The sequence below is a fragment of the Mustela lutreola genome, chromosome 10 (genome assembly GCF_030435805.1).
Source record: "Mustela lutreola isolate mMusLut2 chromosome 10, mMusLut2.pri, whole genome shotgun sequence".
In the NCBI taxonomy this organism is placed as follows: Eukaryota; Metazoa; Chordata; class Mammalia; order Carnivora; family Mustelidae; genus Mustela; species Mustela lutreola.
The window spans coordinates 107,873,173-107,897,244 of NC_081299.1; positions in this window are offsets into that span (position 1 = coordinate 107,873,173).

A 24,072-nucleotide genomic window follows, 5' to 3' on the forward strand; every position below is an offset into this window, starting at 1 on the left:
TCAGAAGTGTTCCAGGGTGCACTTTGACTACACCACGGTCGATACATCCAGCTACATCCATTCAGCCATCTCTCACCAAAATGATTAGGAGGAGGAATGCCCAACAGAAGAAAAATACAGAGGATGGGCCTTCTGCAAGAGAGCTAACGGCTATCAACATAGACAATATGTCAGAAAGAGAATTCAGGCTAACAATTACCCAGGCAATATCTAGGTTGGAGAAAGCCATGGATGACCAAACAAAATTGATTAGGGCAGAACTGAAAGTGACTAGGACTATCCACCAAGATGATCTGACAATTGTAAATATCTATGCCCCCAATATGGGAGCAGCCAATTACATAAGAAAACTGTTAATCAAGATAAAGAGTCATATTGATATGAATACATTAATAGTAGGAGATCTTAACATACTTCTCTCAGAAATAGATAGATCTTCGAAGCAGAAAATCAATAAACAAGAGCATTGAATGACACATTGGACCAGAAGGACCTCATAGATATATACAGAACATTCCACCATAAAACAACAGAATACTCATTCTTCTCAAGTGCACATGGAACCCTCTCAAGAATAGACCACACACTGGGTCACAAATCAGGACTCAACCGATACCAAAAGACTGAGATTATTCCCTGCACATTCTCAGATCACAGTACTTTGAAAATGGAGCTCAATCACAAGGAAAAGTTCCGAAGGAACTCAAACACCTGGAAGCTAAATACCACCTTGCTTAAGAATGCTTGGATCAACAAGGAGATCAAAGAAGAACTGAAACAATTCATGGAAACCAATGAGAATGAAGACACTTCAGTCCAAAACCTAAGCGATACAGCAAAGGTGTTACTAAAGGGAAATACATAGCATCCAAGCCTCCCTCAAAAAAACTGAAAAATCCAGAACACAGAAGCTGTCTCTACACCTTAAAGAACTGAAGAATCAACAACAAATCAAACCAACTCCACACATCAGAAGGGAAATAAACAAGATTAGAGCTGAGATCAATGAGGTAGAAACCAGAGATACAGTAGAATGTATCAATGAAACTCGAAGCTGGCTTTTTGAAAGAATCAATAAGATCGATAAGCCACTGGCCACACTAATCCAAAAGAAAAGAGAGAAAGCCCACATTCGTAAAATTATGAATGAAAAGAGAGATATCACAAGTAACACCAAGGAAGTAGAAACGATCATAAGAAGTTTTTATCAACAGTTATATGCCAATAAGCTAAGCAACCTAGATGAAATGGATGCATTCCTGGAAAACTATAAACTTCCAAATTTGAATCAGGAAGAAATTGACAACCTGAATAGACTGATATCTAGTAACGAGATTGAAGCAGTGATCAAAAACCTCCCAAAAAACAAGAGCCCAAGACCTGATGGATTCCCTGGGGAATTCTACCAAACTTTCAAAGAAGAAATAACACCTATTCTCCTGAAGCTGTTTCAAAATATTGAAGCAGAAGGAAAACTTCCAGGCTCTTTCTATGAAGCCAGCATTACCCTGAACCCCAAACCAGGGAAAGACCCTACCAAAAGAAAGAATTTCAGAGCAATATTCCTGATGAATATGGATGCTAAGATTCTCAACAAGATCCTAGCAAAGAGCATCCAACAGCACATTAAAAAAGATTATCCACCATAACCAGATGGGATTCATCCCTGCGCTACAAGGATGGTTGAACATTCTCAAATCAATCAATGTGATAGAACAAATTAATAAGAGAAGAGAGAAGAACCACATGGTCTTCTCAATTGATGCAGAAAAAGCATTTGACAAAATCCAGCATCCGTTCCTGATTGAAACGCTTCAAAGTATAGGGATAGAGGGAACATTCCTGAATTTCATCAAATCTATCTATGAAAGACCCACAACAAATATCATCCTCAATGGGGAAAAGCTTAGAGCCTTCCCGTTGAGATCAGGAACACACCAAGGATGCCAACTCTCACCACTCTTGTTCAACATAGCATTAGAAGTCCTAGCAACAGCCATCACACAACAAAGAGAAATAAAAGGTATCCAAATTGGCAATGAAGAAGTCAAACTCTCTCTCTTCACAGATGACTTGATTCTTTATATGGAAAACCCAAAAGACTCCACCCCCAAACTACTAGAACTCATACAGCAATTCAGCAATGTGGCAGGATACAAAGTCAATGTACAGAAATCAGTGGCTTTCTTATACACTAACAATGAAAATACAGAAAGGGAAATTAGAGAATCGATTCCATTTACTATAGCACCCAGAACCATAAGATACCTGGGAATAAACCTAACCAAAGGGGTAAAGGATCTGTACTTGAGGAACTACAGAACATTCATGAAAGAAATTGAAGAAGACAAAAAAAGATGGAAGACCATTCCATGCTCCTGGATCGGAAGAATAAACATTGTTAAAATGTCGATACTGCCTAGAGAAATCTATACTTTTAATGCCATTCCAATCAAAATTCCACCGGTATTCTTCAAAGAGCTGGAGCAAATAATCCTAAAATTTTTATAGAACCAGAAGAGACCCGGAATCACTACGGAAATGTTGAAAAACAAAAATAAAACTGGGGGCATCACGCTACCTGATTTCAAGCTTTACTACAAAGCTGTGATCACCAAGACAGCATGGTACTGGCATAAAACAGAAACATAAACCAGTGGAACAGAGTAGAGAGCCCAGATATGGACCCTCAACTCTATGGTCAGTTAATCTTCGACAAAACGGGAAAAAATATACAGTGGAAAAAAGACAGTCTCTTCAATAAATGGTGCTGGGAAAACTGGACAGCTATATATAGAAGAATGAAACTCGACCATTCTCTTACACCATACACAAAGATAAACTCAAAATGGATAAAAGACCTCAACGTGAGACAGGAATCCATCAGAATCCTAGAGGAGAACATAGGCAGTAATCTCTTCGATATGAGCCACAGCAACTTCTTTCAAGATATGTCTCCAAAGTCAAAGGAAACAAAAGAAAAAATAAACTTTTGGGACTTCATCAAAATCATAGGCTTTTGCACAGCAACGGAAACAGTCAAGAATACAAAGAGGCAACCCACGGAATGGGAGAAGATATTTGTAAATGACAGTACAGATAAAAGGTTGATATCCAGGATCTATAAAGAACTCCTCAAACTCAGCACACACAAGACAGCAATCATATCAAAAAATGGGCAGAAGATATGAATAGACACTTCTCCAATGAAGACATACAAATGGCTATCAGACACATGAAAAAATGTTCATCATCACTAGCCCTCAGGGAGATTCAAATTAAAACCACATTGAGATATCACCTTACACCAGTTAGAATGGCCAAAATTACAAAACAGGAAACAACATGTGTTGGAGAGAATGTGGAGAAAGGGGAACCCTCTTCCACTGTTGATGGGAATGCAAGTTGGTGCAGCCTCTTTGGAGAACAGTGTGGAGATTACTCAAGAAATTAAAAATAGAACTTCCCTATGACTCTGCCAGTGCACTCCTGGGTATTTACCCCGAAGATACGGATGTCGTGAAAATAGGGCCATCTGTACCCCAATGTTTATAGCAGCAATGGCCACAGTCGCCAAACTATGGAAAGAACCAAGATGCCCTTCAATGGACGAATGGATAAGGAAGATGTGGTCCATATACACTATGGAGTATTATGCCTCCATCAGAAACGATGAATACCCAACTTTCGTAGCAGCATGGACGGTACTGGAAGAGATTATGCTGAGTGAAATAAGTCAAGCAGAGAGAGTCAATAATGTGGTTTTATTTATTTGTGGAGCATAACAAATATCATGGAGGACAAGGGGTGTTAGAGAGGAGAAGGGAGTTGGGGTAAATTGGAAGGGGAGGTGAATCACAAGAGACTATGGACTCTGAAAAACAATCTGAGGGGTTTGAAGTGGCGGGGGGGTTGGAGGTTGGGGTACCAGGTGGTGGGTATTATAGAGGGCACGGATTGCATGGAGAACTGGGTGTGGTGAAGAATAATGAATACTGTTTTTCTGAAAATAAATAAATTGAAAATTTTTAAAGAAAAAAGAGAGAAATGAAAAAAAGTACCCAAATCCACATAGCTGATAAGCAGCAAGGCAATATTCAAAGTCAGACACCCTCCCACACACACACACACACAACCCCTCAGGCATATCTTTGGAAAAGAACTCAGACACCCAAAAAGCACACATCAGTGCTAGTTTCCTTTACCTTCTTTCCTGTATAAGTCAATTCATGTCTCTTCTTTTAAATAAACAGATTGGTAGGTAGGTAGGTAGATGATAGATATAGATACATGATAGTACATGATAGATGATAGGTAGATAGATAAGTAGGTAGGTAGGTAGATAGATGATAGGTGATAGATACAGATAGATGATATTAGATGATAGATGATAGATAGACTATAGACAGATGGTAGATCAAAGATAGATGATAGATGATTGATAGATGAGATAGATAGATGATAGATAGAGGATAGATAATAGATTTTTGGATTTTTAAAATATTAACATCTTCTCAATACTTCACTTAGTATCTTTCCCTTTTGTCAAGAGGACTTTAATAAGACCATTCAACCATTCTTCCTCAAATTTTCAAGATGAATTTTATCCTCTCTGATGTTGAATTGCTTCTCTGGCTGGGTTTCTTAAAAACCAATCAACCAATAAACAAATCACATCTCATTCAAATTAGTTTATTCCAAGTAGCACTAAAAAACGCATTAGAGTCTGTAATTGTTTACAAATGGTGCAATTCCAGGGACTGGAGGAGGGTTATGTTGCCTCTCAAAGCACACCACATAAACTCCAGATTTGAATATTTAGAGTCTTAGGGGAATACCTGAGAAGCTTTATTTTCCAGCAACATTACTGTCTAGTCCCTATTGCTCTTTTCTTCTAAATCCTTGCCTCACTTCACCAATACCTTTCCTGACGAGTTTTGTCAGTCTCAGTCAGCCAAGCCTGTGGGAATAAATGGTTGAGCTCCACCTATGTGTGACAAAATACTCACATTTCTATAGCCCTCCTTCAACAAGTAATCTGAGAATGTGGGATGGGCCAATCAGCAATTCCTCTCTGATTAGTTTGGTGACAGAGTACAGATGATCCAGATAGTGTGGGTGTTATCAGTGCAACATCAAGGTCTTTCATTCACTCATTCATCCATTGGAAGGAATTTATTAATTCCTTTATTGACAGACACTATACTTGGTACTAAAATTACAAATATGAGAAGACACTGTCCCTGTCCTTTAGGAGTTTACATGTTCATCAGGGAGACTAAACATATGAGAAAGTAGTAGATATGAATACACATGACCATTAGAATTGTGTTTGCAGTGAAGTGATTAGCTGACTGATTAAAAGTGTGGACTCTGAGAAACAAATGGAATTTTGGAGGGGATGAGGATGGGGCTTTAGGTGAGCCTGGTGGTGGGTATTAAGGAGGGCATGTATTGCACGGGGCACTGGGTGTGGTTCATAAACCATGAATCTTGGAACACTGAAGAAATAAAATATTTTTTTTAAAAGGGAAGAAAAAGGGTTCAAAGAATCTTAATAGGGGAATTTTGAAGTGTGTCTCCAGAAATGGCCAGGAGTCATCTGAGATTGCTTGGGAAGACTACTCTAGGCATATATAAATATGAACTATGTGTAAGGTCTTAAAGTAAGAAAGACCATGCTCAGCTCAGGTGGTCTGAAAATAATTCCACATAGCTAAAACACAGGTTGTACATGCCAGAAGGATAGGCAGTGGCTTGATCACAATGACCATTATAGGCCTAGCTAAGAGCATCTGTCTCCATCTATTAGCAATGAAGCATCATCAAAATCACAAGATCATATATTCATTTTGGAAATTTTTTTTGTGGCAGAGGAGCAAGACTGGAAGTGTGAGGACCAAAATGGATACTAGTATAATAATCCAGATAAAAGATGACAGAGGTTACCTGGAGTGCAAAAGAGGGGCTGATGTAGAAAATATTTCTGAAAAGATTTGGGTTTAGATGTTATACAGTGACTGAATGAGACAAAGGTGTCTACGGTGACATGCTACATTTCTGGCTCAAGTTACCAAATAGAATAACTCTGTAGGAAGTAAGAAAGGGGAGGGGGAGATTTTGATGAAAGGTCAAACTTCATTGGTATTTTCTTTAGATGGTATTAAATTTAGGTCAGGTCACTGGTCATATACAGAAATCAGAAGTTCAAAATTGACTAGCAAGTCTACTTGTGTGCTGCATTTGGCCAGCACATCAACCACTAGTTCACATTATTTAAAATATGAATTAGCTGGGGCACCTGGGTGGCTCAGTGGGTTAAGCCTCTGCCTTCAGCTCAGGTCATGATCTCAGGATCCTGGGATGGAGTCCCGCATCAGGCTCCCTGCTCAGCGGGGAGCTTGCTTCCCCCTCTCCCTCTCTGCTCCCCTCACTTGTGCTCTCTCTCCTTCTCTCACTCTCTGTCAAAATAAATAAATTCTTTAAAAAAAATTATGAATTAGTTAGCAATGTTTAGAAATTGGGAGATGACAACCAGAAAAAAAAAAAAAAAGTTCTTTGATTAATGTCTTTTCTCAAGCCAAATGTCCAGCAACCCTGGGCCAACATTTCCTCTCAACAGTCAGCCAGATCTAAATAGTTACAATTTCATTTTGGACTGGGCATGTGGAGGCCAGTTCATGAGAGTTCCCAGCATTGTTGTCTCCCTACCCTGAAGGGGGTTTCATTCACTTATATGAGTACAGACATGGATCTTCTTAAGGAAATCACTTTCCCAAATCCTCAACTTCTACATGTATTATTTCTTAAAAATTTTCTAAGAACACATGCTGCACTTAAAGTAAGCCCTTCTTCCACTTAAACAAAAGAAATTAGCCATTACCTAAACCTTAACATGGTGCATTGCCCAAGGCTGTACGGCCCTCTCCAAACAAAGAGATCATTTGAAATATTGGTCATACAGATGCCTCCTCTTTTTAAATTAACATATACTGTTTGCTTCAGGGGTACAGGTCTGTGAATCCTCAGTTTTACACAATTCACAGCACTCACCATAGCACATACACTCCCCAGTGTCCATAACCCAGCTGCCCTATGCCTATGCCCCGACCCCCCCAGCAACGCTCAGTTTATTTCCTGAGATTAAGAGTCTCTTATGGTTTGTCTCTCTCCCCATTCCCATCTTGTTTCATTTTTTCCACTCCCTTCCCTTCATGCCTCCCCAACCTGCCCTTCAAATTCCTCATATAAGAGAGATCATATGAGAACTGTCTTTTTCTGATTGACTTATTTCACTTAGCATAATACCCTCTAGTTCCATCCATGTCATGGCAAATGGCAAGATTTCATTTTTTGATGACCACATCTTTATCCATCAAACAGATCCCTCCTTTAATGACTAATGAAGGCATTTCTCTGTTTTGTACACATTTCTATTAAGAATATAGCATGACATTAAAATGGAGGTATTGGGGTGCCTGGGCAGCTCAGTGGGTTAAAGCCTCTGCCTTTGGCTTGGGTCATGATCCCAGGGTCCTGGGATCAAGCCCCACATCAGGCTCTCTGCTTGACAGGGAGCCTATTTCCTTCTCTCTCTCTCTCTGCCTGCGTCTCTGCCTACTTGTGATCTCTGTCTGTCAAATGAATAAATAAAATCTTTTAAAAAAATTAAATAAAATGGAGGTATTTGGCTCTCTTTAAATACCTTGAATTTATACATAATTTAGAATAAGATAGAAAATATGATTTAAAAATTGTATTTAATTTCCTCACAATGATCTGGAGGAAGTCCTAAGAGGACAGGGCGAAAAATCATTAGTATGACATTCTGCATGCTAAAAAGATATTTTTTCAAGTATTAAAATATATGCGGTTCTGTTAATAATTCTTATTACTCATTCTTGGAATTTGTTATTTGCTCAGAAGAAAAGCACCTTTGAACAGCAAGAACAGTAAAGATTACCAATGAAGTTTTAAATTTAACTACTGTATTTTAGGACTACCAAAGTTTTCCCAGAAGTAGCATCCATGAAAGTCATTCTTAAAGATGAAATATAGGAAACTCATATATACATCATAATAACTCAATGGTGAAGAAATTTTCAAAAATCTTCTAGGATTCTGATGGATTCCTGTCTCACGTTGAGGTCTTTTATCCATTTTGAGTTTATCTTTGTGTATGGTGTAAAAGCCTCAATGTGAGACAGGAATCCATCAGAATCCTAGAGGAGAACATAGGCAGTAATCTCTTCAATATCAGCCACAGCAACTTCTTTCAAGATATGTCTCCAAAGTCAAAGGAAACAATAGCGAAAATAAACTTTTGGGACTTTATCAAAATTAAAAGCTTCTGCACAGCAAAGGAAACAGTCAAAAAAACACAGAGGAAACCCATGGAATGGGAGAAGATATTTGCAAATGACAGTACAGACAAAAGGCTGATATCCAGGATCTATAAAGAACTCCTCAAACTCAACACACACAAAACAGATAATCATATAAAAAAATGAGCAGAAAATATGAACAGAGACTTCTCCAATGAAGACATACAAATGGCTATCAGACACATGAAAAAATGTTCATCATCACTAGCCCTCAGGGAGATTCAAATTAAAACCACATTGAGATATCACCTTACACCAGTTAGAATGGCCAAAATTAGCAAGACAGGAAACAAGATGTGCTGGAGGGGATGTGGAGAAAGGGGAACCCTCCTACACTGTTGAAGGGAATGCAGGTTGGTGCAGCCTCTTTGGAGAACAGTGTGGAGATTCCTCAAGAAATTAAAAAAAAAAAGAACTTCCCTATGACCCTGCAATTGCACTCCTGGGTATTTACCCCAATTATATAGATGTTGTGAAAAGAAGGGCCATCTATACCCCAATGTTTACAGCAGCAATGGCCACGGTCGCCAAACTGTGAAAAGAACCAAGATGCCCTTCAATGGACGAATGGATAAGGAAGATGTGGTGTATATACATTATCAAGTATATGCCTCCATCAGAAAGGACGAATACCCAACTTTTGTAGTAACATGGACGGGACTGGAAGAGATTATTCTGAGTGAAATAAGTCAAGCAGAGAGAGTCAATTATCATATGGTGTCACTTATTTGTGGAGCATAACAAATAGCATGGAGGACATGGGGAGTTAGAGAGGAGAAGGGAGTTGGGGGAAATTGGAAGGGGAGGTGAACCATGAGAGACTATGGACTCTGAAAAACAATCTGATGGGCTTGAAGTGGAGGGGGGCGTGGGAGGTTGAGGGATCCAGGTGGTGCGTATTATAGATGGCACGAATTGCATGGAGCACTGGGTGTGGTGAAAAAATAATGAATACTGTTATGCTGAAAATAAATTAAGTTAATTTTTAAAAAAAGAATTTGTATCCAAAAAAAAAAAAGAAATTTTCAAAAATCAGAGAATTTTGAATACAGAAAACAATAGAAATACTTTTTTAAAAATGCCTAACACATGGGGAGTTCGAGAGGAGAAGGGAGTTGGGGCAAATTGGAAGGGGAGGTGAAACATGAGAGACTATGGACTCTGAAAAACAATCTGAGGGTTTTGAAGGGGCGGGGGGTGGGAGGTTGGGGTACCAGGTGGTGAGTATTATAGAGGGCACGGATTGCATGGAGCACTGGGTGTCGTGCAAAAATAATGAATACTGTTATGCTAAAAATAAATAAAAAATAAATATTAAAAAATGCCTAACAAACAATATCCAGGAAAAATGAATAAGAGGAGGGAGAAAGTGTAAGTGTACCAATATTTTCATTTTTCACAGTAGGGAAACAATTGATATTACCTAAATTCGGAAAATCTAGGGCACCTGCATGGCTTATTTGGTTCAGAGACTGACTCCTAATTTCTGCTCATGTTATGATCTCAGGGTTGTGAAATCAGTGCCCCACATGGAGTGTGTTTAAGATTCTGTCTTTCTCTCCCTCTGTCCCTACCCCCCAAAAAATTTATTTTTGTAAATTTGAATTGAAAAAAACATTTATTATCATCCCAATATTGTTCATACTCTTTTCCTCTTACCCTTAAAGAATCTAAAAGACAGTATATCAAATAAACTTATCTTCCTTTATTTTCACTTCAGAAAAATTACAAGACAAATATGAATTAAACAAGATACTGTGTAAAATTGTTAATTTTTTATTTATTTTTAAGACATATTTTTTATTTTTTAATTATGTTATGTTATTCACCGTATAGTCCATCGTTAATTTTTTTTAATCTTTTTTTTAATTTTTAATTTTTTATAAACATATATTTTTATCCCCAGGGGTACAGGTCTGTGAATCACCAGGTTTACACACTTCACAGCACTCACCAAAGCACATACCCTCCCCAATGTCCATAATCCCACCCCCTTCTCCCAAACCCCCTCCCCCCAGCAACCCTCAGTTTGTTTTGTGAGATTAAGAGTCACTTATGGTTTGTCTCCCTCCCAATCTTGAATCTCCCTGATGACTAGTGATGATGAACATTTTTTCATGTGTCTAATAGCCATTTGTAAGTCTTCATTGGAGAAGTGTCTATTCATGTCTTCTGCCCATTTTTTGATGTGACAATCTGTTTTGTAGGTGTTGAGTTTGAGGAGTTCTTTATAGATCTTGGATATCAGCCCTTTGTCTGTAGCGTCATTTGTGAATATCTTCTCCCATCCCATGGGTTGCATCTTTGCTTTGTTGACTGTTTCCTTTGCTGTGCAGAAGTCCCAAAAGTTCACTTTTACTTTTGTTTCCTTTGCCTTTGGAGACATATCTTGAAAGAAGTTCCTCTGGCCGTTGTTGAAGAGGTTACTGCCTGTGTTCTCCTCTAGGATTTTGATATATTCCTGCCTCACATAGAGGCCTTTTATCCATTTTGAGTTTATCTTTGTGTATGGTGTAAGAGAATAATCAAACTTCATTCTTCTATATATAGCTGTCCAATTTTCCCAGCACCATTTATTGAAGAGAGTCTTTTTTTCCACTGGATATTTTTTCCTGCTATGTTGAAAATTAGTTGGCCACGGAGTTGTGGGTCCATATCTGGGCTCTCTACTCTGTTCCACTGGTCTATGTGTCTGTTTTTGCACCAGTAGCACGCTCTCTTGGTGATCACAACTTTATAATAAAACTTGAAATCAGGCGACATGATGCCCCCAATTGTTTTTCCTTTTCAACATATCCTTAGCAATTCAGGGTCTCTTCTGGTTCCATACAAATTTTAAGATTGTTTGTTCCAGCTCTTTGAAAAATGCTGGTGAAGGGGCATCTGGTTGGCTCAGTGGGTTAAGCCTCTGCATTTGGCTCAGGTCATGATCTCAGGTTCCTGGGATCAATCCCCAAATTGGGCTCTCTGCTCTGCAGGGAGCCTGCTTCCCCCTCTCTCTCTGCCTGCCTCTCTGCCTACCTGTGATCTCTGTCAAATGAATAAATAAAATCTTTGAAAAGTGCTGGTGGGATTTTGATTGGGATGGCATTGAAATTATAGATTGCTCTAGGCAGTATAGACATTTTAACAATGTTTATTCTTCCAATCCATGAGCATGGAATGGTCTTCCATCTTTTTGTGTCTTCTTCAATTTCTTCCATGAGTGTTCTGTAGTTCTTTGAGTTTATATCATTTACCTCTTTAGGTAAGTAAGGTAACCTCTTTAGGGTTTATTCCCAGGTATTTTGTGGCTCTTGGTGCTATAATAAATGGAATCAATTCTCTAATTTCCCTTTCTATTTTCTCACTGTTAGTGTGTAGGAAAACAACTGATTTATGTGTATTGATTTTGTATCCCGGCCACATTACTGATTTGCTGTATGAGTTTTAGTAGTCTGGGGGTGGAGTGTTTTGGGTTTTCCGTATAAAGCATCATCTCTTCTGCAAAGAGAAAGACTTTGAGTTTTTCTTTGCCAATTTGAATATCTTTTACTTCTTTTCTTCTGAAGCTGTTTCAAAAGATAGAAGCAGAAGGAAAACTTCCAGACTCTTTCCAGGAATCCAGCATTACCCTGATCCCCAAACCAGGTAAAGAACCCACCAAAAAGGAGAATTTCAGACCAATATCCCTGATGAATATGGATGCCAAAATTCTCAACAAGATCCTAAGTAATAGGATCCAATAGTACATTAAAAAGATTATGCACCATGACTGGGTGGGATTTATTCATGGGATGCAAGGATGGTTCAGCATTTGCAAATCAACCAATGTAATAGAATAAATCAATAAGAGAAGAGAGAAGAACTACATGGTCCTCTCAATTGATACAGAAAAAGTATTTGACAAGATACAGCATCCATTCCTGATTAAAACAATTCAAAATAAAGGGATAGAGGGAATATTCCTCAACTTCATAAAATCTATCTGTCAAAAATCCACAGCAAATATCATGCTCAATGGGGAAAAGCTGACAGCCTTCCCTTTGAGATCAGGAACGCGAAAAGGATGTCCACTCTTGCCACCATTGTTCATTATAGTACTGTAAGTCCCAGAAACAGCAATCAGACAACAAAAAGAAATAGGTTTTTAGCCCTTTTTCTTTGTTATACTCTGCTTCTGGGAAACTCTACTATATACTTGTGAAGAAATGGCGATGAAGAAAAGATAAACTCTATCCCTGAAACTAATAATACAGTGTATGCTAACTAAATTGAATTTAAATAAAGAACTTTTATAAAAAGAAAAAAAGACAAATGTCTTGGTATTAGAAAGAAAATAATACATTTTTTACTTCACACGTACCCCAAGACCACATTTTGTGAACTGATGCCATAGAAAAGTTTAGCAAGCATTTGAAAAAGCATAACTCTATTCTTGGTTGTTAGGTTTTGAATAAGCTTTCTAGGCCTTGGATCCTCTAAGTAAGAAAAATGAGGAAATTTTGATATATGAAGCCAAGTTTTGGGCTAAAGTGACATTGATTGAATGCACATTATTTTTCTAGGTTCTAGAAAAAGCTAAAATTCTCATTTGATTGGGTTTCAAATGGTTTTTTAATCTCTGAGCTCACCTTTCAGAGCTTTTCCAGCCCAGAACATTAACTATTGAACAGTTAATTACACTTTTCCAAGGAGGTAAAAATCCACATTCCTAGCTTATTTATTGATCTAGGATATCAAGGTTGTTGTTTTAACATTAACAAATTCCATTAGAGTTCTTTTAAAAAAAAAATCTGTTGTTGACATATGATGCACAGATGGTGGTAAAGGGCTTTACATGGCTCATTCCATTTAATAATTATTAACTTTGAGACTTAGGTATTATTAGTCTTTCTCTTACAATTGATGAAACTTGTTAACTTCTTTTGTCTCTGCTTGTTTTAAGAGTTTGATGAATGGAAAGAGAAAAGACAGTATTAGAGTCTCAATGATCACCTTTGGCAGAATTTCACAGCTGGAAAGGACCATGAAGAATATCAGGATCAATGGCTCTAAACTTTCTGTTGTTTTTGTCCCTCCATAACCATTTAAGCCACTCTCTCCCAAATAGCGTCCACATCAAAAAAATGCATATACTTACCTATGCACAATTTTTTCTTATAATTTCAGGGACTTCATGGACCCTGTTAAGGTCTACTCATAAATATTGCCAGATGAGGGATCCCATGATAATCCCTCTAATTTTCATTTGGGGAAAGTAAATCCCAATCTTATACAACTAGTGAGTATCAACTATTTAATCAAAACAAAGCTGCAGCCCAGTGCTTTTTCTACCATATTCTGTACTTGTGAAAACAGAGCCAAAGTGAAATGGATTTCTGTAGGTATAGACTGAAGTTAATTGGAGGGGGAGACAAACCATGAGAGGCTGTGGACTCTGAGAAACAAACTGAGGGTTTTGGAGGGGAGGGGGTTGAGGATTGGGTGAGCCTGGTGATGGGTATTATGGAGGGCATGTATTGCATGGAGCACTGGGTGTGGTGCATAAACAATGAATTCTGGAACACTGAAGAGAAATAAAATAAAATAAAAAATAAAATAAAATAAAATGAAATGAAAACAATAAATAAATAAATAAGAAAAAGAAAATTCAACATGAGAGCCCAGCTTTTTAAGTAGTCTTAATGGTTTTTCTTTATTTTTCATATATCAGCATATTACATCAACATGCTAGCCTGCAAGTACAATGAGTGAATTTACTACTATAAGTAAAAAGTCACATTAAAATCATCCTACCCTCTATTAGACAAAAGCATAAAAATTACTGGGCAAATCATCAGTACATATTGATGCATTCTTTCAACAAATATAGCAGAGTAATAGAAACTGTTTTTAAAATTAATTTTAATTATTAAATAATATATAAACACATTTTTCCTTTTTAAAATTATAATATTTATACACAAAGCTAGTCTCTCCTGACCTTCTGTCAAATCAAACCCTTTCCTCCCCTCACAAGGGATAATCACTAGGCAGTTGAGCTTGATTCCTCCCAGATACCTTAAAAGTATTTTTACACACATAAACAGGGACACAGATAAGATACTAACATTTAGTGTGTATTTTTATATAAAATATGTCATACTGTACTTATTGGTTTGCATTATATATTTTTCACTGAGTAATGTTTGGAAGTGTTGATTTATATAAATCTAGTTCATTATTTTGTTTTGTTTTGTTTTGTTTTTTAAAGATTTTATTTATTTATTTGACAGATATCATAAGTAGGCAGAGGGGCAGGCAGAGAGAGAGAAGGAAGCAGGATCCCTGCTGAGCAGAGAGCCCAATGCGGGGTTTGATCCCAGGACTCTGGGATCATAACCTGAGCCAAAGGCAGAAGCTTTAACCCACTTAGCCACCCAGGTGTCCCTAGTTCATTCTTTTCAATTGCAATATAGAATTCCTTTATATGAATATATCAAATTTTATTTAACCATTCATCTGTTGGTAGGCATATAAGTTGTTTTGAGTTTTTCAGTGTTACAAACAATGTTGCAATAAATACCTTTCCTTTGTCTCCTTGTCCATGCATGTATTTCCTTAGGGCGGAGTTCTAGAAATTGAATTACTGGCACATAGGGTGTGTTCAGTTACATTTTAAATTTAATAGGTATTGCCAAATTAACCTTTAAAGTAACTATCAATTTACACTCCTATTAGAGGTATACAAAAGTTCCCTTTTCCCAATACTAGGTCAAAAGTTCATATTTATCAGCTTTGGCAGTTTTATCGATCTTCTAAGTAAATAATAAAATCCATTGTTGCTATTGTAAATGGCATTTAACTAAGAACAAGTGAGTTTCTTTTTGAACTTTTATAGCCCTGTTAGGTTCTCTTTCCTTTTTTCTTTTTTTCATTGCCATTACCATAAATTCTTAGGTATAAATAAGGGCAGTAAGTCATCCCAAACATAGGAAGTACTAAACAGTTACTATTCATAAAACCTGACCATTAATGAACATTTTTTTTTAGCTCCCTTCACCTATTTTTTCCACTACCCACTCCCAGTTCCCACTTCTGACAACCTTGAATCTGTTCTCTGTGTCTATGATTTTGGCTTTTTTTTTTTTTTAATATTCCAGTATAGCAGAGATAACACAGTATTTGTCTCATTCTATATGCTGTATTTCACTTGGCATAATGTCCTCTCGTTTCTTCCATGTTGTCAAAATGGCAAGATTTCATTCTTTTTTATTTTCTTTCTCAAATTTTGATTTAAATTCCACTTAGTCAACATACAATGTAATAAAAGTTTCAGGTAGTTGATTAGTCACTTACATACAACACTCCCTGCTCATTATAACAAGTGGCCTCCTTAATAACCATCACCCATTTAGCCCATCCCCCACGTACCTTCCTCCATCAAATCTCAGTTTCTTCTTACACTTAAGAGTCTCTTTCATGGCTTGCCCACTTTTTTGGTCCATGTTCATCAGTTTTGTTACTTAAGTTCCACATATGAGTGAAATCATGGTGTTTTCTTATTCTGGCTTATTTTATTAAGCATAATACTCTCTAGTTCAATCCATGTTGTTGTAAACTACAAGATTTCATTCTTTTTTTTTTTTTTTTTTTTTTGGCCAAGTAATGTTTCATGGTAGACGTATATAACATTTCTTCTTTACTTGTACCTCAGTTAATGAATATTGGGCACTTCACATAATTTGGCTATTGTCCATAACGCTGCTACAAACATCAGTATGCATCTATCACTTCAAATCAGTTTTATATCCTTTGTCTTTTGTCTATTAATTTTTTTCAGGTATAATTTTTTAAAATTTTATTTTATTTTTTCAGTATTCCAAAATTCATTCTATATGTAACACACGTGGTGCTCCATGCAATATGTGCACTACATTATATGTGCACACCACCAGGCTCAACCAACCCCCTCCAAAACACTCCATTTGTTTCTCAGAGTCCATATCTCGCATGATTTGTCTCCGCCTCCGATTTCCCCAAACTCACTTCTCTTTACCATCTCCCAGTGTCTTCCGTGTTATTCCTTAGACTCCACAAATAAGTGAACCATATGATAATTGACTCTCTCTGCTTGACTTATTTCACTCAGAATAATCTCTTCCAGTCCCGTCCATGTTGCTACAAAAGTTGGGTATTTGTCCTTTCTGATGGAGGCATAATACTCCATAGTATATATACACCACATCTTCATTATCCATTCATCCGTTGAAAGACATCTTGGTTCTTTCCACAGTTTGGCGACCGTGGCCATTGCTGCTATAAACATTGGGGTACAGATGGCCCTTCTTTTCACAACATCTGTATCTGCCAAGAGTGCACTGACAGAGTCATAGGGAAGTTCTATTTTTAATTTCTTGAGGAATCTCCACACTGTTCTCCAAAGAGGCTGCACCAACTTGCATTCCCACCAACAGTGGAAGAGGGCTCCCCTTTCTCCACATCCTCCCCAACACATCTTGTTTCCTGTCTTGCTAATTTTGACCATTCTAACTGGTGTAAGGTGATGTCTCAATGTAGTTTTAATTTGAATATCCCAGATGACTAGTGATGATGAACATTTTTTCATGTGTCTGATAGCCATTTGTATGTCTTCATTGGAGAAGTGTCTCCATATCTTCTGCTGACTTTCTAATATGATTGTCTGTTTTGTGTGTGTTGAGTTTGAGGAGTTCTTTATAGATCCTGGATATCAGCCTTTTGTCTGTACTGTCATTTGCAAATATCTTCTCTCATTCCGTGGGTTGCCTCTTTGCTTTCTTGACTGTTTCCTTTGCTGTGCAGAAGCTTTTGATTTTGATGAAGTCCCAAAAGTTCATCTTCGCTTTTGTTTCCTTTCCCTTTGGAGACATATCTTGAAAGAAGTTGCTGTGGCTGATATCGAAGAGATTACTGCCTATGTTCTCCTCTAGGATTCTAATAGATTCCTGTCTCACATTGAGGTATTTTATCCATTTTGAGTTTATCTTTGTGTATGGTGTAAGAGAATGGCTGAGTTTCATTCTTCTACATATAGCTGCCCAGTTTTCCCAGCACCATTTATTGAAGAGACTGTCTTTTCTCCACTGTACATTTTTTCCTGTTTTGTCGAAGAATTGTTGACCATAGAGTTGAGGGTCCATATCTGGGCTCTCTACTCTCTTCCACTGGTCTATGTTTCTGTTTTATGCCAGTACCATGCTGTCTTGGTGATCACAGCTTTGTAGTAAAGCTTGAAATCAGGTACCGTGATGCCCCTAGTTTTATTTTTCTTTTTTAACATTTCCTTAGCGATTCGGAGTCTCTTCTGATTCCATACAAATTTTAGGATTATTTGCTCCAGCTCTTTGAAGAATACTGGTGGAATTTTGATCGGAATGGCATTAAAAATATAGATTACTCTAGGGAGTATAGATATTTTAACAATGTTTATTCTTCCAATCCAAGACATTGGAATGGTCTTCCATCTTTTTGTGTCTTCTTCAATTTCTTTCATGAGTGTTCTGTAGTTCCTCAAGTTCAGATCCTTTAAGTCTTTGGTTAGGTTTATTCCCAGGTATCTTATGGTTCTTGGTGCTATAGTAAATGGAATCGATTCTCTAATTTCCCTTTTTTTATTTTCATGTTTAGTGTATAAGAAAGCCACTGATTTCTGCACATTGACTTTGTATCCTGCTATGTTGCTGAATTGCTGTATGAGTTCTAGTAGTTTGGGGGCGGAGTCTTTTGGGTTTTCCATATAAAGAATCAGGTCATCTGCAAAGAGAGAGAGTTTGACTTCTTCACTGCCATTTTGGATACCTTTTATTTCTCTTTGTTGTCTGATGGCTGTTGCTAGTACTTCTAATACTATGTTGAACAAGAGTGGTGAAAGTGGGCATCCTTGTAGTGTTCCTGATCTCAATGGGAAGGCTATAACTTTTTCCCATTGAGGATGATATTTGCTGTGGGTCTTTCATAGATAGATTTGATGAAATTCAGGAATGATCCCTCTATACCTATACTTTGAAGCGTTTTAATCAGGAACGGATGCTGGATTTTGTCAAATGCTTTTTCTGCATCAATTGAGAGGACCATGTGGTTCTTCTCTCTTCTCTTATTAAATTGTCTATCACATTGATTGATTTGCGAATGTTGAACCATCCTTGTAGCCCAGGAATGAATCACACCTGGTCATGGTGGATAATATTTTGAATGTGCTGTTGGATCCTGTTTGCTAGGATCTTGTTGAGAATCTTAGCATCCATATTCATCAGGGATATTGGTCTGAAATTCTCCTTTCTGGTAGGGTCTTTGCCTGGTTTGGGGATCAGGGTAATGCTGGCTTCATAGAAAGAGTCAGGAAGTTTTCCTTCTGCTTCAATTTTTTGATACAGCTTCAGGAGGATAGGTGTTATTTCTTCTTTGAAAGTTTGGTAGAACTCTCTGGCGAATCCATCAGGTCCTGGCCTCTTGTTTTTTGGGAGGTTTTTGATCACCGCTTCAATCTTGTTACAAGATATCAGTCTATTCAGGTTGTCAATTTCTTCCTGATTCAATTTTGGGAGTTTATAGTTTTCCAGGAATGCATCCATTTCATCTTGGTTGCTTAGCTTATTGGCATATAGCTGTTGATAATAACTTCTGATGATTGTTTCTACTTCCTTGGTGTTCGTTGTGATCTCTTCCTTTTCATTCATAATTTTACGAATGTGGGCTTTCTCTCTTTTCTTTTGGATTAGTGTGGCCAGTGGCTTATCGATCTTATTGATTCTTTCAAAAAAACAACTTCTAATTTCATTGATACGTTCTACTGTATCTCTGGTTTCTACCTCATCAATATCAGCTCTAATCTTGATGATTTCCCTTATGTGTGGAGTTGGTTTGATTTGTTGTTGATTCTCCAGTTCTTTAAGGTGCAGAGACAGTTGCTGTGTTCTGGATTTTTCAATTTTTTTGAGGGAGGCTTGGATGGCTATGTATTTCCCCCTTAGGACCGCCTTTGCTGTATCCCATAGGTTTTGGATCGAAGTGTCTTCATTGTCATTGGTTTCCATGAATTGTTTCAGTTCTTCCTTGATCTCCTGGTTGATCCAAGCATTCTTAAGCAAGGTGGTCTTTAGCTTCCAGGTGTTTGAGTTCCTTCGGAACTTTTCCTTGTGATTGAGCTCCAGTTTCAAAGTATTGTGATCTGAGAATGTGCAGGGAATAATCTCAGTCTTTTGGTATCGGTTGAGTCCTGATTTTTGACCCAGTATGTGGTCTATTCTGGAGAAAGTTCTATGTGCACTTGAGAAGAATGAGTATTCTGTTTTTTTAGGGTGGAATGTTCTGTATATATCTATGAGGTCCCTCTGGTCCAATGTGTCATTCAATGCTCTTCTTTCTTTATTGATTTTCTGCTTTGATGATCTATTTCTGAGAGAGGCATGTTAAGATCTTCAAAGATTAGTGTATTCATATCAATATGACTTTTTATCGTGATTAACAGTTTTCTTATGTAATTGGCTGCTCCCATATTGGGGGCATAGATATTTACAATTGTTAGATCATCTTGGTGGATAGTCCCTTTAAGAATGATGTAGTGTCCTTCTGGATCTCTGACTGCAGTCTTTAGTTTAAAATCTAATTTGTCTGATATGAGAATCGCTATCCCAGCCTTCTTTTGAGGCCCACTGGCATGAAAGATGCTTCTCCACCCCTTCACTTTCACTCTGGATGTATCTTTAGGTTCAAAATATCTCTTGTAGACAACATATGGATGGGTCCTGTTGTTTTATCCAGTCTGCAACCCTGTGCCGTTTTATGGGTGCATTTAGACCATTCACATTGAAGGTGATTATTGATAGATACGTTTTTATTGACATTGTGTTACCTTTGAAGTCTTTTTTTCTGTAGATTGTCTCTATATTTTTGTTCAATGTTATTGTTGGGCTTTTTCCTCCTTTAAAGAAGCCCTTTTAATATTTCCTGCAGTGTCAGCTTGGTGGTTGCATAGTCTTTTAAGCCTTGTCAGTCCTGGAAACTCTTTATCTCTCCCTCCATTTTGAATGTCAGTCTTGCTGGATAAAGTATTCTTGGTTGCATGTTCTTCTTATTCAGTGCCCTGAATATATCTTGCCAGCCCTTTCTGGCTTGCCAGGTCTCTGTGGACAGCTCTGACGTTATTCTGATGGGCTTTCCTCTGTACGTAAGGATCTTCTTTGTCCTAGCTGCTTTCAAGATGTTCTGCCTACAATTATAATTCTTCATTCTTACTATTAGGTGTCTCGAGGACTTTCGAGAATCTCTAATCTTGGGGGAAACCTTTTGGCTTCTAGTATATAAATGCTGGTTCCATTCACGAGATTTGGAAAATTTTCATGAAGAACTTGTTCCACTATATCTTCTAGACTTCTTTATTTCTCCTCCCCTTCAGGGATTCCAATAATTCTGACGTTGGAACGTTTCATGACATCATTTATTTCCCTGATTCTGTTTTCGTGGCTTCTAAGCTGTTTGTTCCAGGCTTCCTCCTGATCCTTTCTCTCTATCTGTTTGTCCTCCAAATCACTAATTTTATCTTCTGTCTCAGTCACTCTGCCCACTGGCGTCTTCTGCTCCAGTAGAGATTCAGACGTGTATAATTCTGATCTCAGGCTGATTTCATGGGTCATTGGAGATCTTTGGAAGGTAATCAGCTCACTTTAGGGTGCAGGTTGAATGGGCGCCTCCTTCTACTTCCCCGCCATCTTGTCTCCCCCTCAATGTGGTTTTGATTTGAATCTCCCAAATGGCTAATGATGATGAAGACTTTTTCATGTGTCTGTTAGCCATTTGTATATCTTCATGGGAGAAGTGTCTGTTCATGTCTTCTACCCATTTTTTATGTGATTATCTGTTTTGTGAGTGTTGTCTTTGAGGAGTTTTTTATAGATCTTGGATATCAGCCCTTTGTCTGTAGCATCACATGTGAATATATTCTCCCATTCCTTGCATTGCATCTTTGTTCTGTTGACTGTTTCCTTTAATGTGCAGAAGCTTTTGATCTTGATGAAGTCCCAAAAGTTCACTTTTACTTTTGTTTCCCTTGCCTTTAGAGACATATCTTGAAAGAAGTTGCTGTGGCCAATATTGAAGAGGTTATCGCCTATGTTCACCTCCAGGATTCTGATGGATTTCTTTATCACAATGATGTCTTTTATCCATTTTGAGTTTATCTTCGTGTCTGGTGTAAGAGAATGGTCGAGTATCATTCTTATACACATGGCTATCCAATTTTCCCAGTACCATTTATTGAAGAGAGTGTCTTTTTTCCACTGGATATTTTTTCCTGTTTTGTCGAAGATTTGACCATAGAGTTGAGGGTCCATATATGGGCTCTCTACTCTGTTCCACTGGCCTCTATCTGTTTTTGTGTCAGTATCATGCTCTCTTGGTGATCACAGCTTTGTATTAAGCTTGAAATCAGCCACGTGATGGGCCCAGTTTTGTTTCTTTCTTTTTCAACATTTCCTTAGCAATTCGGCATCTCCTCTGTTTCCATACAAATTTTAGGATTGTTTGTTCCAGCTCTTTGAAAAATGCTGGTGCAATTTTGATTGGAATGGCATTGAGATTATAGATGGCTCTAGGCAGTATAGATATTTTAACAATGTTTATTCTTCTGATCCATGAGCATGGAATGGTGTTCCATCTTTTTCTGTCTTCTTCAATTTCTTTCATGAGTGCTCTCTAGTTCTTCAAGTACAGATCCTTTATCTCTTTGGTTAGGTTTATTCCCAGGTATTTTTTGGTTCTTGGTGCTATAGTAAATGAAATCAATTCTGTAATTTTCCTTTCAATTTTTTACTGTTAGTTTATAAGAAAGCACCTGATTTCTGTACATTGATTTTGTATCCTGCCACATGACTGAATTGCTGTATGAGTTCGAGTAGTTTGGGGGTAAAGTCGTTTGGGATTTCCATATAAAGTTTCATGTCATCTGCAAAGAGAGAGACTTGACTTCTTCTTGGCCAGTGTGAATACTTTTTTGCTTTTTGTTGTCTGATGGTTGTTGCCAGGATTTCCAGTACTATTTGAACAACAGTGGCAAGGGTGTACATCCTTGTTATGTTCCTGATCTTAAAGGGAAGACTTTCAGCTTTTCCCCATTTAGAATGATATTCACTGCGGGTTTTTCATTGATAGATTTTATGAAGTTGAGGAGTGTTCCCTCTATCCCTATGCTTGGAATCGTTTTAATCAGGAATAGATGCTGTATCTTGTCAACTGCTTTTTCTGCATCAGTTGAGAGGACCATGTGGTTTTTCTCTCTTCTCTTATTGATTTGCTCTATCACATTGATTGATTTGCAAATGTTGAACCAACCTTGCATCCCATGGGTAAATCCCACCTGGTCATGGTGGTTAATATTTTTAATGTACTGTGGGATCCTAATAGCTTGGATTATGGCATCCATATTCATCAGGGATATTTGTCTGAAATTTCCTTTTTGGTTGGGTCTTTACCTGGTTTGGGGATCAGGGTAATGCTGGCTCCATGAAAAGAGTCGGGAAGTTTCCCTTCTGTTTCTATCTTTTGAAACAGCTTCAGGAGAATAGATATTATTTCTTCTTTGAATGTTTGGTAGAATTCCCCAGGGAATCTGTCAGGTCCTGGGCTCTTGTTTTTTGCAAGGTCTTTGATCACTGCTTTAATCTCGTTACTAGATATTGATCTATTCAGGTTGGCAATTTCTTCCTGTTTCAGTCTTGGAAGGTTATAGGTTTCCAGGAATGCATCCATTTTATCTAGGTTGCTTAACTTTATTGGCATGTGACTGTTGATAATAATTTCTGATGATTGTTTCTATTTCCTTGGTTTTAGTCGTGATATCTCCCTTTTCATTCATAATTTTATTAATTTGGGTCTTCTCTCTTTTCTTTTGGATTAGTTTGGCCAGTGGTTTATCGATATTATTGATTCTTTCTAAGAACCAGCTTCTAGTTTTGTTGATGTGTTCTACTGTATCTCCAGTTTCTATCTCCTTGATCTCTGCTCTCTTCTTGATTATTTCCCTGCTTGTGGGTGGGGTTGGCTTAATTTGTTGTTGATTTTCCAGATCTTTAAGGTGTAAAGAGAGCTGGTGTATTCTGGATTTTTCAATTTTTTTTGCGGGAGGCTTGGATGGCTATGCATTTCCGCTTTAGGACCACCTTTGCCATATCCCATAGGTTTGGGACTGAGGTGTCTTAATTCCCATTGGTTTCCATGAAATGTTTAAGCTCTTCTTTGATTTCCTGGTTGATCCAAACATTCTAAAGCAGCTTGGTCTTTAGCTTCCAAGTGCTTGAATTCCTTCCAAACTTTTTTTTAAGATTTTTTTTATTTATTTATTTGACAAACAGAGGTCACAAATAGGCAGAGAAGCAGGCAGAGAGAGAGGAGGAAGCAGGCTCCCTGCTGAGCAGAGAGCCCAATGCCGGGCTCAATCCCAGGACCTGGGATCATGATCTGAGCTGAAGGCAGAGGCTTTAACCAACTGAGCCACCCAGGCGCCCCTCTTCCAAACTTTTTCTTGTGGTTGAGTTCCAGTTTCAAAGCATTGTCACCTGAGAATATGCAGGGAATAATCTCAATCTTTTGGTTTCAGTTGGGCCCTGATTTATGACCCAGTATGTCACATTCTATTCTGAAAAAAGTTCCATGTGTGCTAAGAAGAATGAGTATTCTGTTGTTTTAGGGTGGA